This window comes from Pteropus alecto, unplaced genomic scaffold, assembly GCF_000325575.1.
Source record: "Pteropus alecto unplaced genomic scaffold, ASM32557v1 scaffold25, whole genome shotgun sequence".
In the NCBI taxonomy this organism is placed as follows: Eukaryota; Metazoa; Chordata; class Mammalia; order Chiroptera; family Pteropodidae; genus Pteropus; species Pteropus alecto.
Window position 1 is genome coordinate 33,308,256 of NW_006441955.1, and position 16,820 is coordinate 33,325,075.

Consider the following 16,820-nt stretch of genomic DNA (forward strand, 5'->3'; position numbering starts at 1 on the left):
TTTAAAAACAATAGAGCAATCAACTAGCAATTAGTGGAGCTTCACAGATGGGTGTGGTCAGGTAACCAGAAAAACAGAGAGCCGTGGCCAAAACCACTGTCCTCCCAGAGTGACTGTGGGCATTTCCAAGGATGCACCCCCTGAGGAAAAACATCAGGGCTTCTTTATTGTGTGTGTGTTGGGGGGTGGAGGAGGGAGGAAGATGTGGGAGAGGGGGAGAGACACTTTACTAAAATAATCCAACCAGTCCCTACAAAAAGTAAACAAGTAGTAACAAGAACAAGCCCCAGAGCAGCAGAGAGGTGAAGCACATACCCAAAGCTGCTATACATTACCTAAACATTACCTAAAATGTTCAGTTTCAAAAAATATGAGACATACAAAATAAACAAAAAAATATGACCTATATATCAGAAGAAAAAAAGGCAATAGAACTAACTGCCTGTAATAGTGTTTAAAGTCTCAAAGAAACCATTATAAATATGTCCAAAGAACTAAAGGAAATCATGATTTTATAAGTAAAGTATAATGACATCAGAGAACTTCAATAAAGACATAGGAATTATTAAAAAGAGTCAAATGGAAATTCTGGAGTTGAAAAGTGCAATAACTGAAGTTTAAAAATTCACTAGATGGACTCAATAGTAAATTTGAACTGGCAAAGAAAGAATTAGAGAATTTAAAAATAGGTTGATAGAAATTATGCAATCCAAAGAATAGAGAGGAAAAAAGAATGATGTGAAATGAACAGAGCTTCAGACATGTGAGACACTATTAAGTATACCACCATACAAGTAATGACAGGTAGTACCAGAAAACAAAGAAAGGAACAGAAACAATATTTGAAAAATTAATGACTGAAAACTTCCCAAATTTATTCAAAAATATAAATCTACATAGCTAGGAAGTCCAACAAACTATAAATAGCATAAACTCAAAGAGTTCCATAAATAGACACACCATAGTAAAAATGCCAAAGAAAACCTTGAAAATGGCAAGAGAAAAATGACTTCTCACTTACAAGAAAACTCAAATAAGTTTAACGGTTGTCAATAGAAAAAGTGGAGGGCTGAAGGCAATGGGATAACGTATTCAAAGTCCTTCAATTAAAAAAAAAACAGCTTTCAACTAAGAATCCTATATTCAGCAAAACCATTGTTCAAAAATGAAGGTGAAATAAAGACATTTGGATAAACAAAAACTGAGAGAATCTATTACTAGTAGACCTGCCTTACAGGAAATACTAAACTTCTTCAAGGTGAAAGCAAGTTATCCCAGACGTAAATTGTACACACACACACACGCTCACACGCTCACACACAGCACCGGGTAATGGTAATTATGTAATTTAAAAGAGTATAAATGCATACTTATCATTTCTTCTCTTAGCTGATTTAAAAAGCATAAAGTGACTTGTATATAATTGTGTTGTTGGGCCTATAACAAACAGAAATGTAATATATTTGCCAATAACAACACAAGGAACAAAGCTGTATTGGGCTAAGGATTAACTCCAGATGTTAACTTGAATCTACAGGAAAAAATGCAGATAACTGGAAATGATAAATAAAAAGGTTAACATAACAAAAGTTATAAATATATACTGTCTCCTTTCTTCTCTCAGCTTCCTTAAAAGACATAAAATTATGAAAAATGAAAATAATTATAACAATGCATTGCTGAGTTTATAACATGTACAAAGGTAATACATTTAACAATAATACCAAAAGAAAGAGAAAAGAGAATACAACTATATGGGAATGATGTTACTTGCTTCTCACTGGAATTGTTAGTGTAATTCTGAAGCTATTTTTGATAAGATGTATACAGTAAATGCTAAAGCAACCACTAAAGAAATAACTAAAAATATATTGTAATAAAGTCATTAAAGAAATTAAAATGCAACAGTAGAAAATATTCAATGAATGCCACAAAAGCAGTAAAGAATGAATAGATAAAAATAGATTTGAGGTATATAGAAAACAATAACAAAATTGTCAAGCGTAAATCCAAATATATTAACAAATGTGAATGAACTAAACAAGCCAATCAAAAGGCAGAGATTGTCAGACAGGGTTTAGGAAAAAAAAACAGGACCCACTTATACGTTCTCTACAGGAGATACAGTTTATTGTCTAAGTTATAAAAAGGTTCAAAGTAAAAGGATGTATCATGTAAACTACAATGATGCTAGCGGGACATTTTATAATGATAAAAATATCAATCAATCAGGAAGATATAACAAATAAACATATATGCACCTACCAACAGAGAACCAAAGATATGAAACAAAACTGACAGAATGAAGAGAGAAATATATATTTAAAGTTCCCTCCCATATCATACTTAAGCCTTAGCTAGTATTTATTATAAATATCCAAATGTAAGTTTTGAGGAATACTTGATGCAGTATTCATTCTTTCATTTTATTTTTTATTTTAAAAAATTAATGTACCTAATGGTTCGCCTAATAAAAGGCAAAAGGTTTAAATTCAGTAAAATCGAAATAACCAATTAGATTGCTTTTTTCATTTAATCAATTCCTTTGAGGTTATGCAAACACAGTCTCAAATTATTTCTTTGGTTGGGGAAAAAAAAACCAGAAATTACTTAGGTTTAGCTCCCTAGGAGATATTTACATGGAAAAGTCTAGGTTCAAAAGAAAGATTAAAAAAAAAGCCTGAACTTTTATCCTATGATTATTGGAATTGGGTGTATTTAGAGGACATTGATTTTGTTTAATAGCAGCTATACTGAGATGTAATTTAGAAAGTTTGCCTTTTTAAAGTGTGCAATTCAGTATTTTTTGTATATTCACAGAGTTGTAACAAACATCAATACCATCTAATATCAGAACATTTTCATCACTCCAAAAAGAAATTTTGTAACCATTACCAGGTGCTCTCTGCCCCTTCCTCTCCAACCCCAGAAACCACTATTTTACTTTTTTGTGCGTGGATTTGCCTGTTCTAAGCATTTCATATTATATGTGACCGGTTTTTCTCACTTAGCATGTTTCCAAGGTTCATCTATGTTGTAGCACGAATCAATACTTACTTCATCACTTTTTATGGCCAAAAAATATTCCACAATGTGTTTATTCACTCATCAGTTGATGAACATTTGGGCTGTTTCTACCTTTTGGTTATTATGCATAATGCTGCTATGAACATTTATGTACAAGTTTTTTTTGTGCTCGTATGTGTTCAGTTCTCTCGAGTATATAACTAGAAGTAGAATTGTGGGGTCATATAGTAATTCTGTGTTCAACATTTTGAGAAACTGCCAGGTCATTCTTCAAAATGGATACACCATTTTACAATGTCATCAGCAATGCTGTAAGAGTTTCAATATTTCCACATCCTCATTGGGAATTACTTTGTCTTTTTATTTTAATCATCCTAATGAGTGTGAAGTAGTATCTCTTTGTGATTATGATTTGCATTTCCCTCATGACTAATGATGTAGATCATTTTTTCATGTCCTTATTGTTCATTTGTATATCTATTTTGGGGGGGTGGGAATTCAAATACTTTGCCCATTTAAAAATTGGGTTATTTCCTTTTCATTGTTGAGTCATAGTTTTATACATTGTGGATACAAGTTCATTGTCAGATATATGATTTGCAAGTATTTTCTACATTCTGTAGTTGATCTTTTCACTCTCTTACATTGATATCTTAATTAATGCTGTCTCTCCCTTTTTATTTACAATGAATGAAAAAAGATACAAAATTTGTACAAATGTACAGATATGAATGCTCTGAAGGAAGGGGAGAAATACAAGGCAAAGAAATGAGACTTGGCATTTGAATGCAAATCACATTATGCTCATTGCTATAACACCAAATATGTACTTGCGACATAGAAAAATAGTTCTATCTTCCGTATCCTATTTCTAAAATTCAAGACTTCTGAATTCCAGTAGAGAGCACTAACATTTTTTGAATATTCTGTGTAACTTTAAAGCTAGAAAATGCTTACAAAGCACATACCACCCTATCCCATTTCCACACACGTAGGAACATAAGACACAAGAGTATTTATTTCATATTCAATAACAGTTAATTGAGCACCCACTAGCTCCAGGTACCAGGTATATGAAGAGGAAAAGATAAACTTCTTACCCTTAAGAAATTTAGAGTCTAGTGAAGAAGCTTGCCTCCATCTCCCAATAGCTTCTTCTTCTGTCAATCAAGGAAAACATTTACTAACTAATTATCCACTGTCCTATCTCTAACCACACACATATATGTAGAAAAACTGATGGACTAACTGTCCTTGTTTGCAAATAGTAAGTTCAGGAGGCCTTTAGAGATAGTCTAGTCAAAACCTCTCATTTTATACATACAAAGTCTCAACCCAGAGAGGGTAAGTGACTTACCCAAGATCATAGAAGCTAAGATTAATATGGGACTATGTATTAGAAACTGCTCTAACCATACTATTCATTTAATCCTCACCACAGCCCATCTTTCTAACAGAAAACTAAGGTACAGAGAAATTAAATAATGACAAAAATAAAACAGTTTATAAGGGCAAAGACAAGATTTGAACTCAAGTAGTCTTGCTCCAGAATTCATGCTTCTAGCCACTCTGTTATAAATTTAAATTATTTCTAAAAGTAATCATGATTTTCTGACTCATGTCTTTATACTGTCTTGTTATTTATGCTACTCATAATGGTTTCCAGCATCTCCAAAGCCCACCAATCCTGTGGTCAAGTTTAATCAAAGAAATTTCAAAATATTATGATAGTTCAAATCACAAGACACTCAAGTTGGAAAAAAAGGCTTAATGCCACAGTGGATGTATATGTTACCAGAAAGAGGAAATTACGACATCTACAGCCATGAGAAATATAACAATCTTGTAATAAGTATTTTTTTTAAGTTAACTTAGACAAATCTTACCATTTGTATATCATTCCCCTGTCTTCTCTAATCACCCCCACTTCTCTAATCACTTCCCACTTCCAAATCTCAGTCTTTTAAATTGTTGATTCTTCAGTTAAGTAAGAACATGTTAAACTGTGAGGCCTAAAGTGGACAGAGCTAGGGGTTAAATCCTGAGATGACACTGGAATATGCATGATAGAGATGTGTGTTTAGATGTCATTTCATTTTATTTCTTCATTCATCTTTTGACAAATATTTATTCTGTGCCTACGATGTGCAAAACACTATACCAGTTTCTGGGGATGCATTGGTCCATGTGATGAATGTGGCCTTTGCCCTCCTGAGGTCCACAGTCTCGCAACATTCATCCAGAGGATGGTAGGGATCTGCCATTAACAAATTGCCATCTTTCAACTTATTGGGCTCTGAATGATGAATGAGCTGCAGGAAGTTTAACAGAGTGACTCTGAAAGGAAAGGGACTGCTAATAGGTGACATCATTCAGGTATATGGACTACAGAGGTAAGAGTATATTGTGTCAAAATGACTATAACACATTATTTGAGAGATCTGCATGAACTATAGTTTATAAATAGAAATTATTTACATTACCATTGTATTTTATTAGAATGCACATATCTATTTTGTCCTTGAGGACCCTGAAGATCAAAACATCATATCTGTTTATTGAATTGGAAGAAAATTAAGTAAATCCAGAAATTTTGACAATTGAGTTCACTCAAAGATGAAAATAAAAGTGGAAAATTTCCACCCACCTATATATCTGTTTTCACCTTTCAGTATGCTTCCCCTTTATCTTTACTTGTAATCAAGCTGTCTGTAACTTCCCCACCTACACACTGAGGGCTTTGTCAGACGCCAAAAGCTGTTCTACTCACTAAAACAAGAGGCTTTCTTTACAGCCCTCAGTTCTTTAATTCACTCATCAGGTCTCAAGTCTCAATTTTTCTGAGGCATCTTTCCCACTTTACCCCTTCTCCTCTACCAATATTAAGACCCAGCTGTCTGCGCCTCTCAATTTTGTAATGGGATAAAAAAAAAAACTGGTCTATTATCTTACTGTCCTTTTTCATAAGGCAATTAGGTTATAATCAGGTTATAATCAGCTATCAAAAAGCATATTTGAGTCAAAGGCTCTGAGCCATGTCATTGTTCTGTGTTAGGACATTCTACTGGGCCACATATTTGCTCACATATCTGCCTACATAATTGCATCTACTTTTTTAAGTTTTAGAAACATTAAGCTTCTCGAGGGCAAGTGTCCTTTGCTTTTATGTGCTCCAGAGACAATAATTTCACAGATAGCGTGAATTTGGAATGTAAAGAAGTCTGCAGGGATAAGTTAGTAGAATAAGCAGATCATTGGAAGGTGTGTCTGCATTTGGGTACATAGGTTTTAGGAGACAAAGCCAAAAAGGGTGGTGTTGTGGGGACACACTGGAATTTTGTCAGTTAGTCCTCATTGATTTATCATGTCTAGCCTAACATTCTCTGCAGGAGTGCTAGGAGACTGTGGACCTCATGAGGGCAAAGACCTCATCCATCACATGGACCAATATATTTGCAGAAACCTGTACAGTGTTTTGCACATAGTAGGCACAGAGTAAATATGTGTTGGATGATAAATGAATGAGTGAAATAAAACGAAGTCTGAGACTTCTGAAATGTAAACTACACCCATTTTCTTTTCTTGTATAGTCCAGGATAGATATATTAAACACACTGGAAAATAGAAACAACTGCCTATACTGTTAGTGGCTTGCCCTAGGTCTCATGGCCAAAAGAGCCGCAGTAGAAATCAAGACTCCAAGTCCAGAGCTCTTTCTGGCACATATCTCTTTCTTCTCCAGCTCTAAAATATTCTGAATCGTGTTTTAAAATAGTCGTGATTTTTTAAAATTCTTAATAAACCACTGAGCGGTATTAGCTCCTGCTCTAAGAGAATTAGTTTAGATGAGAATTGGAGTTCAGTATTAGAAGTGTATTATAATTAATAGCTTTATAATAGGCCAAGAAACACACACACACACACACACACACACACACACACACACACATAGACGCTGAGGAAAAAAAATGGTCGGGGGAGGAATCAAGGTCTGGCTGGTATTAGACCTGGGTCACTCTGAACCAAAGAAATGGAAGGGTTAACTATGAGGTGCTTCAGAAATCAGCTGCTTTTACAGCACTGGGAAATCTCTTGCCCAAATTTGAACATGGTTCAGGGAAGACAGACTGAATCCTCACAGGACCCCAGCGAGCACTGTCTCAGTCACCAGCAGAACTCACCAGACCACTTTGCAGAAGCTGAGGAGCACTAGCTCTGCTTTAATTCCAAGCTTTCAGCCTGGCTTCACTTGCAAATATTTTCTTAAAAGTCACCTTCTTTTCATGGACTTGTGTCAATAACTGGTTGGCTGCTGTGTGTTGGATTCCAGTATGTGACCCAGATGACAGCATATATTCTTTAAATAGGATGCATGGGAAACTTTCAAAGAAATATTTGGACAACTTCCCAGAAGACAGATCAACTAGGGACATCGGGCATCCTGCTGCAGGAATTGATGTTTTTCCTTCGGAGAAGAGGCTGAAGGTCACCTTCCTGGCACCTGTCTCATAAGGAAGGCGCAGTATGTGGTTAAAGTACAGGGTGCAATCAGTACAGTGGGTGGTGAGAACACAGAGTAACTAGTCATGAATATTTCCGACTGGGACCATGCATGATAAGGGATGAACTCACACAGAAGTGCATAGCCAGCCTTGCACAATTACAGTTTGGATTTCGAGGTCAAGCTCTTAGTCTAAACACATGTGCAATGTCCTACTCATCCTGTCCTCAGAAGTCTCACCACTGAGCTCATTCTCAGGAATCATTCTCAGAATTTTCCCCAGGCCCAAAGAAAGCTCATGTTAAACCTCTGTAACCAGGAAATTGAAAAGGTCAGGAAAATATGGTTAAGTGGCCAAAAATAAATAAAGTTTTTTGTTAATGACAATTTGGTCATTCATACACAGCTGAACTAGGGGAATTCTGGCAGACTCTGAGAATGCAAAACCGTGAATGACTTCTAACTTTTGTTATTTTCTTCTGAACTGACATCTTGATAGAACCAATAAACTGTGATGCTGAGACAATATTTAAAATAATTTAGAAACTTAAAGCTAGCCAAACTTCCTCAGACCCATGTTAAGTATAAGTCTCTTTCAACTCTACATGCCCCACCAAGCTTACTTCCCCTTTAAGATGCTGTGTGCTTTTTGGATATACCTTCCCCAGTAGAGTACATATCTTTAAGAAAAAGAATTATTACATTTATCTTGGTAGTCTCTCTCCCCTCTGTCAAATCCCCAGTGCTTTCTTTTGTACACTGTAGATATTACATGTTTAATTATTTTAAAGTAGAGGATTTTCCATTATCATAAATAATACTTAGCATAATAAATTGAAAAGAACTGTTAATATTGGATAATATTATCTTTCATTAATCATAAAAAATTTTTCTTAAGACTCATGGAAAACTAAATTTTTATCAAGGGAGGCACATGGAACATAGCTTAATGCTGATGTCACTTAGAGATTTTTTTGGTGGGACAGGGAATCAGCTCAGAAGGAAACTGTCTAACCCAAGATTTAGTTGATTATTTCTCATGGGTCATGGATTCAAACATCAGGTGACCAAATTATAGTGATCCTTTCATTTCTATTATTTGTGACTATGGTTGTGTCATTGGGTAGAGGAACTGTTCCACATTTGCTGTTCATAGTCATCCCTTTGTCCCATGAATGTGAAGACCCCACCAGTAGCTCTTCTTCTACTTAATTAGATGTTGTAGCAAGCAGAATATTTTTACTTCTACTTCTTCTAGAGATTCTCAACTGACCAGAAAGAGATTACCTGAGCCCTGAGGGTCGATTGGTCATTTTAAGACAATATTTGGGGCAGATAAGGCAAAAGTAGAGAAGTTAGTCTTCTTAAATGCTACTTCTCTTTAAATATCTAGTTGAAGTTCCCCTTTCTTCATAAAACTTTTTCTGACGACTACTACCTGCATTGTTTGATCTCAGTCATTCGCCCCTAAGAAGCACCTGATTGTTTCTGTGTGTTTGTATATGTTGTAAGGGTTGAGGTCAGGGACCAGCACCAAGTTTGATGCTTCCTTGCTAACACCCATGATGTCTAGCATACTGATGAGCACACAATAAGTGCATAAATATCTATAATGATATTTTGAATCACTATTTCAGACTTCAATGAATTTGGCTGTGGAAATAGTGACTGAGTCTTTTAGAATTTTCTTTTACCAAAATAAACTCATCCGAGAGTCCCTTAGAGAATTTCAGATCCTCCTGTAAGGACTGCATTATCTTCCAAGACACCACAGATTCTGTTTTCAAAGTGATTAACTGGACACAGGCATAAAAAACCAAACAGTATTTGTTTTTCTCATTATAAAGTCTATCCTGGGATACCAATAATTTCTAGTTACTAAATAGTCTCTCTTCTTCATGGGCCCATATCATGTGCATAGTATTAAAGTTCTCCAAGAACAGCATTTGAGGTTATCTTTCTCCTCACTTATATGAAGCATTGCCAAAAGAAGAAGAAACAAGAGAAACATCTATTTGATGTTACAGTTTCAGAGGAGGATTCCCAGAAGCAATATTACAAATTTAGAAGCGTATTTTCTCCAATGTCAGTAATAAATGTCATCATAGAGGGTGATTTCGTTAATGAGAATTGGAATAAAATAAACATATTTATAAGCTACATATCCAAGATTAAGCCAAACCTAATTCGGTTTTAATGAACTTGATCATTTTAACTTCATGCTAATGGTGACTTGACATACCAAGCACGGAAGTCATTTCATTCATACCATCATTGAAATTGGCATCTTAACAGATCATGTAGTTTACAACCTTTTGTTTTATAGACGAGGAGACTGATATCCAAGGAGTTTAAGTAACTACCCAAAGTCACACAGGTAGTGATACTGCTGTGATAGAAGAATGAATTGTCTATTCATGGATTTGGGAGGGGAGAGAATATTCCTTTCCAAATATTCGAAGATACATATGGAAAATCGGATATTCTCAATTTTTAATGTCATGACTATACAATCGATATCTCTTCTAGCACTCACTTTTTCCCTTGTTTCACATTTAATTCTGTATATATTTATCTTCCTATCCAGGTGGTAAGCAGTTTGCAGACCAAGGCTAAATCTAAATTAGCTTAATAGATCTGTACATGCATAGTGCCTCTCACACATAAGCTCAATAAAAACTCTATGAATGACCAAATGAAGTAATGCTCTTTCAGCCTTTCTTCTAAGTCTCAGGAAGAAGACAGCTGCCAACCCAGAATGGCAGGGGCAAGAAAAGAACAGAGAAGTGTCATAAGGACAGGCTTCTTATTCTCTCTCAGGGTAATTCAAATTGGGGTCCTAATCTAAACGGTCTTTGTGGGACACAACTCACTCTCACATAACTCAGTTGCGCCACTTTCTTTACTCCCATTTACGCAAACTAATCACATATGCCCCAATGTCGAGTGTTTTATAGTCTTCATTTACTTTTTTTTTAATGATAAAAATTCTCAAGTTTATTTCTAATGACATTACAAACTATTGAAGACAACACTATCATAGGTAAAGTTGTTTAATGAGGATCTATAATCTACAGATCACAGAAAGATGCTTCGACCTCCTTATATCTGGTTAACACTTTTAACAAACTAAAGGCCTTTCCTTTGTACTTTTTGTAAAGTCCCTGTACAAACTTTTTTTTAAAAAAATGGGAATGTGATCGCCATAGCAATTCAGAGATATAAATGTCTAATTGAATCACTGTTGAAGATGATAGTTTGTGCAAAAAGCTGAGTTAAATTTGGGATGGGAATGAGAATGGGGCTGAATAAGGATGATAAAAATATTAAGTCCCCCATATTCCTTAGTGTGGATTAATTAAACGCAGGGCCCTTTAACTGCAGAGGGAACCTGGTGGGACAGTAGGTGAGGTAGACCTGCAGTTTTATCAGCAGTTAAACGCTGGTTACGAGTACAGGATGGCCCTTATACCATGTCGTTCCCTCGCCATCCCGAGGATAAGGACATTTGAGAGAGCCAAATGGTACTGCAGGCCCAGAATCCTAACTTAAGGCGTTTAGTTTAAACTCTCCCCCAAAATCTCGGCCCTGCAGCCTTCCAAAGCACGCGGTGTAAAGAGAGGTAAAGGAACTTGTGTGTGAAAGGTAGGTTCCACGTGCTCCGCCCGAGCCTTCCCTCAGGGCCCAACAGACGTTATGTAAATCTCGAGTTACTCGAGGGTGCACACGTGAGAAGGCGGGGGCCGACACAAATACTGTACTTCCAAAGTCCCTTGCACAGTGCCTCTGGTGGGCGGCCCTCAGCCCCTCTCCCACCCGTCTCTTGAAAACAGGCCCCGCTCTTTGCAGCCCCCTGAGAGACGTGTAGCTGTGCGCTGCTGCCCGCGGACCAGAGGCCGTGGCGAGCGGGCCGGGGCGGCCACATGGCGCGCGCCCGGGCGATGGCAGCTGCGTTTTGTTTCCATCGGGCGGGGTGAGTCACCGGCGCCCGCAGTCCCAAAGCTGGGCAAGGCAAACACCCGGGCCAGGGCGCCTGGGTTTTTAACAGTAGAAACAGCTACCGACCGAAAGAGTCTCATCCTCGCTCTCCCCTCTTACTCCTCTTACTCCTCTTCCTCCGCCTCCTTCTCCTCCTCCTCCAACACCGCCACCCCGAGGCCACCGCCTCTGCCTCCTGCCTCCGCCCAGTCCCCTCCTCCTCCACCCGCGAACTTAGTCAGCGGTTCGCGCCGCGGCGCGGCGATTGGCCGGCGGAAGGCGCCGCGTCACAATGGAGCCGGTCGGAGGCGGCGAGCCGGCCAGCGCTGGGGCTTCCCGCTGAGCCCGCAGCGGCGGGCAGTCGAGAAAGTGCGGGCGCCCGGCCGCCACCCGCTCGCCTCGACTGGCGCGGGGCGGACGCGGCGGGGACAGCAGGCGCCCGCGGCTGGAGTCGCGCAGGTAGGTCGGAGCGGTACGCCCCCGACTCACGGAGGAGGACCCAGGTAGTGGAGGCGGAGGACGGGGTAGGGGGACGCAGCAGGTGGGGTTGGCCGAGCAGGTGCGGTTACCTGTGCACGCCTCACCTGCGAGCCGGGCCTGCGGGCAGGTGGCTCGGCCGGAGAGGTGAGTCATGGCTTCGCTTTTCCCTTGTCCCCGGCCGCAACGAGGCGGTCCCCTCTCTACCCCAGCGGTCTGGGCGCTGCACCTGAGTGTGAGTCCTGGGGCGGTGCGGGAACAGGGTTCTGGTTTTCCAGTCTGGAGTCTCGCCTTCCTAGGTGATTAGATCTCTCCTGAGGGCGTCTGCCTTCGGTCGCTCTCGTTTGCCCCTTGTCCTGGCACTGTTGACAATCATTTTATGCTCATTAGATACTCATTGTACGCCTACAATTTGATGATGGTGTCGACGTTCGTTAGAGAAGGGGGCAACCTATACCCATATAGAGAGAGAAGCTAAGAGTTTCCTCCTCCTGGGCTGCAGTTGAGCAGGTGCTGAGAGATCAGAAGGGAGGAGGAGGCTCGTTGTTGGCTCATTACTCTGTGTCCTCAACTGACTTCCCAAAGTCCATAGGTTGCCCTTAGTCAGATGACATTTGTGGAAGACCTTTCTTTGTGATCAGAAAGATGCAGCATCCCTTCCCCACCCCCCGCAAAAAGAGGACAAACCTAAATTTAAAAACAAAGTATAAGCGAACTTCTTTGAATAAATTTTCCTTGCTAAAAGCTTTTTTAAAAATTATGTAAAAATATGTCAGTATGAAAAATTTTAATTGCAAATCTGCAGCCAACTTAAAATAGGCTATTTGTCCACCGCTTTCTAAGAAGAAATTAAATGGCATGTGTCTTTGTCACACTGTCCTGTGTCCTAAACCTGTGTAGAGTTGAAGCACACAAAAGAAGACAAACTTCAGTATAATTGTTTAACAATTCCAGTACCCTTAATGTGTCAAGTTACACCTCCTGAGAACCCTAAATGCTCTTTGAGAGTTGAGAGCGCCAGGGTGACTTTCTTTTGCCCCTGGCTTTCTTAGTCCGCAGCTTCGCTCTTGAAAAGAATATAAAATGACAGCTAATCTCTTAAGTAATTGGGCCTGTGTGACTTAAGAATATAAGCCTTAACAGATCTGATATTCCCTCAGTTCAGAGAGTGAAGGGGCAGAGTTGTCACTGAGTGTACAGTTGAATCATGGCACTTTTCTTGTACTTATTTACTATACCCACAAAATGTTTTTATTGTAGAAAAAAAATCTACATGTTAGAATTAAATACACTATTCTCCAGACTTATTCTGTTTCTTCATTTGGAAAGGTGTTCCAACATTCCAGGCTAATGCGAATATTTTCACATTTGGAGTTATTTCATTTGACTAGTTGTTAAGATTTGCATTTTTAAGACCATTCCCCATCGCTATTTCATTCTTCAGAATCTTCAGAGTGAAAGCAACATTAACTAAAATGAAAAGGGCCCTAATCAGTATAACTTGAAAAGAATACCAGATCCTCCGTTTTTATTATTTAATAGACTTTATTTTTTAGAGCAGTTGTAGATTCATAGCAAAATTGAGAGGAAAATGCAGAGATTTCCCGTAAAACTCCTGCCCCCACTAATGCATAGCCTGCCCCATTATCAACATCCCCCATCATAGCAGTACATTTGTTACAATGGATGAACCTATACTGTCACATCATCACTCAAAGTCCATAGTATACATTAGGGTTTACTCTTGGTGCTGTACATTCTATGGGTTTGGAGAAATAGATTATAACTTGTATCCACCATTATAGTATCATCAGAGTATGATACTGTATTTCATAGTATCACTGCCCTAAAAATTCCTCTCTGCTCCACCTATTCATCCTGCTCTCCCCTCAACCCCTGGCAACTAATGATATTTGTACTATTTCCATAGTTTTGGCTTTTCCAGAATGCCATGCAGTTGAAATCATTAGAGTCTGTAGACTTCTTGCACTTAGTAATATGCATTTAAGTTTCCTCCATGCCTTTTCATGGCTTGTTAGCTCATTTCTTTTGAGTGCAGAATAATATTACATTATCCTTCCAAGTTTTTTTAGACTGGGTATTTTCCTGCAGTGGCCTGAAATTTGTGATTTTTGTTTTGTTTTGTTTTTGGAAGTTGAAAGGGAGAAGTATTTTAATATTTAGAAGATTATTGCTTTAACCAAAGTTTTAATTTGTAAACAAGTTTTTATTTTTTAATTTCAAAACCTTTTTGATGGCATCTGAGTATTTTTGTGTTTCTTTTTGACTTTTTTTTTACTGCCCATACAAAAGTAGTTTATCTAATCTAATCCCTGATTTTCATTTCATCTCAAGATGAATTTCCAAATTTTATTTTTGTTATTCCTTTCCAGCATCTTTCTAGCCTACACCGATATTTTCAGCAACAAATGTATGCAGAATCTGTCATGTTACTTCAGACTTGGTGGAATGGTTTGCATTGCATTTTATATAGAATGCATGTTTCTCCTTGTTGTCCAGAGTAGAGGATCCTGCAGCAGCTTAGACCTGTGACCAGACAAAAGAAATTTGGAAGGCCTAATTATACTGTAGAATTTATTACACCTATTTTAAAATGTATTTTAATTTGTGCCATGTCTGTTTTCATATTGCTGCCTTTTCTTTTATTTCAATTGCCTATTTTCATTCCCATCTGTATTTTTTAAATTTCCTACGTAATTTTATTATGACTTAGTTTTTCTTAGTGTTTAAAATAATATCTTGGGCAGATATAACTTATTTTTCCTTTTCTGGGTCATTAAGGTTGATCTTAAATAAAATTAGGCCTAACTCCAGTCACTGAATCTCTCTTCTTAGTTCTTATCACTGCTGTTCATTTAGAAATTTAGCAAAGGATAATAGTAAACTCCCTGTTCTATGACTTCCTTTCATTTAGAATTCTGCTCAATTGTAACATAATTGAAATTCACTTTAATGCTCTTTTGAACCCGTATAAAGGAAGTGAATAAAAACAAGTCGACAGAGCTTCAACTTTGACCTTTCCTTTTGCCTGTTGACCTTTATGCTGTCTTTTATATGGGTCACATGATTCCGCTTGTCCCTTTCCAGACTGTGTATCCTTGAATTTCAGAGTCCCTTGTAACTCTTGTCTGTCTCATCCTGTGGCCATTTTCAGGGCTCCATTCTGCAGTGCCTACTCCTCAGCCTACAGAATCTTTGACGGAAGCCACCAGCCTTACAGCTTCTATTTCTCTGTTTCCAGCTCCATGCAGGTGCTTGAGATCTTCCTCTACCCATCTCTGATGGAGACTAAATTCTTCACTGTCAAGTAGCATATTCCTTCTGATTGATTCCCAGGTATGCTGATTTGAGAGCGTATTCAAACCTTCCTTCTCTTCTTCTATTAAATTCCTTTTCAGCATTTTGACACCCTTCCCTGCCAAATCAATTGCAAATTATAAGCAGGAATTCTTCAGGCTTCTACCTAAGAGCATAGACTTTACAAATTTATGGGTCTGGGTCTGAACCCTACACCATCACTTTGAATGAGTTGCTGGATAAGTTAAGATTAGCTGCCAATTACATAGACTGCAAAGAACAGTGGCTTAAACACAGTGAATTTTGTTTCTCTTTCATATGAAAAAAAAGTTCATGGACAATCTAGGACTGGTATGATGGTTTTACAGTCTTCTGAGACGTAGACTGGTTCCACCTTTTAGATCTACCATATATCAGGTGAGACCCTCAACCTCATGGTCCTAGACGAAGCTTTAGCCATTACATCCAGGTTCCAAGTAGTAGAATGGGGGAGGGAAGGAAGGGAGAGAGTGAGGGAGGGAGGGAGGAAGGAAGGAAGGAAGAAAGGTGGAGAAGGAAGGAAGGGAGAGAGTGAGGGAGGAAGGAAGGAAGGAAGGACAGACAGACAGACAGATGGGAAGGAGACAGAGAAAAGGCAAAAGCCTTTCTTATGGCAGGTCTCTTAAGGGAATTTTCTGAGGCTGTCATACAATTCTTGTTATATCTTGTCGGCCAGAACTTAGTAATGGAATAGAGACTGGGGAATGTTGGCCTTATTCTAGACAGCCTTATGCCCAGCTAAAATGTGGGAGGTTTACGTCCTTAAGAAGAAAGGGAGGAATGAACATTGGTTAGCCAAACACTACAGTTATTCTACACCTCTTTTTCTTGACTAATGTTACCTATCTCATAGGACTCTTGGGATTAAGAAAAATAATACACATTAAAGCATCAAATGCAGTACTTGACATAAAACAAGCTTTCAGTAAATGTTAGTTTCTATTTCTCCTTATTCTTCTTTCATGAATTGTCTAGTTTCTCTGCTGCCACATCATTGGTATCCAAATCCTATTTTAAATACTTGGGCATTTGCCCAGTTGGTGGTACCAGACCATAGTCTCGTACCTTTTCATGAGAAGGAGCAACACATTGTTGCTCAATGTCAGCATTTATTTCTTAGTTTAAAACATGCCTTAGATTAAAAACATAGCTCTTGGAATCAAATAGACCTGGGTGCGAATCTTGGCTCTGCCACTTACTCAGTATGCAGCCTTAGCTCCTCACATCCTCAGTTTCCTCATCTGTGAACTGGGAGTAAAAATCAGGTATGAAGATTAAATGAAATAAAATGTGCATAGAGTGCTTAATACTATGCCTGATAAAGTAGGTGGTGGCTTTTCTTTTTTAATTTGGCCTAATCTGGGTGAACCTTTTTAAAAATGAACTCATTCCATTAAAAAAAAGTTTTAAAATTGGTCACCTCCATAAATATCCGAATGAGTGTTATTAAATTGTTTAAAATTTTTTTTTTTTTTTTTTT

At 38.2% G+C, this 16,820-nt stretch overlaps 1 protein-coding gene across 3 annotated transcripts in view; it reads left to right on the top strand.

The window, feature by feature from the left end:
* Window positions 1–11,748: 11,748 nt before the first annotated feature.
* The window catches only part of LRRC8B (leucine rich repeat containing 8 VRAC subunit B), a 63,640-nt gene continuing 58,568 nt past the window's right edge, over window positions 11,749–16,820 (top strand). For 2 of the 3 annotated variants that reach the window (XM_006919391.3, XM_015595227.2), the window contains exon 1: window positions 11,749–11,965. The gene's annotated coding sequence lies outside the window, so the exon portion shown is untranslated. Of the gene's footprint in view, window positions 11,966–15,245; window positions 15,341–16,820 lie in introns of all 3 variants that reach the window. The other variant, XM_006919390.3, reaches the window with a different exon arrangement.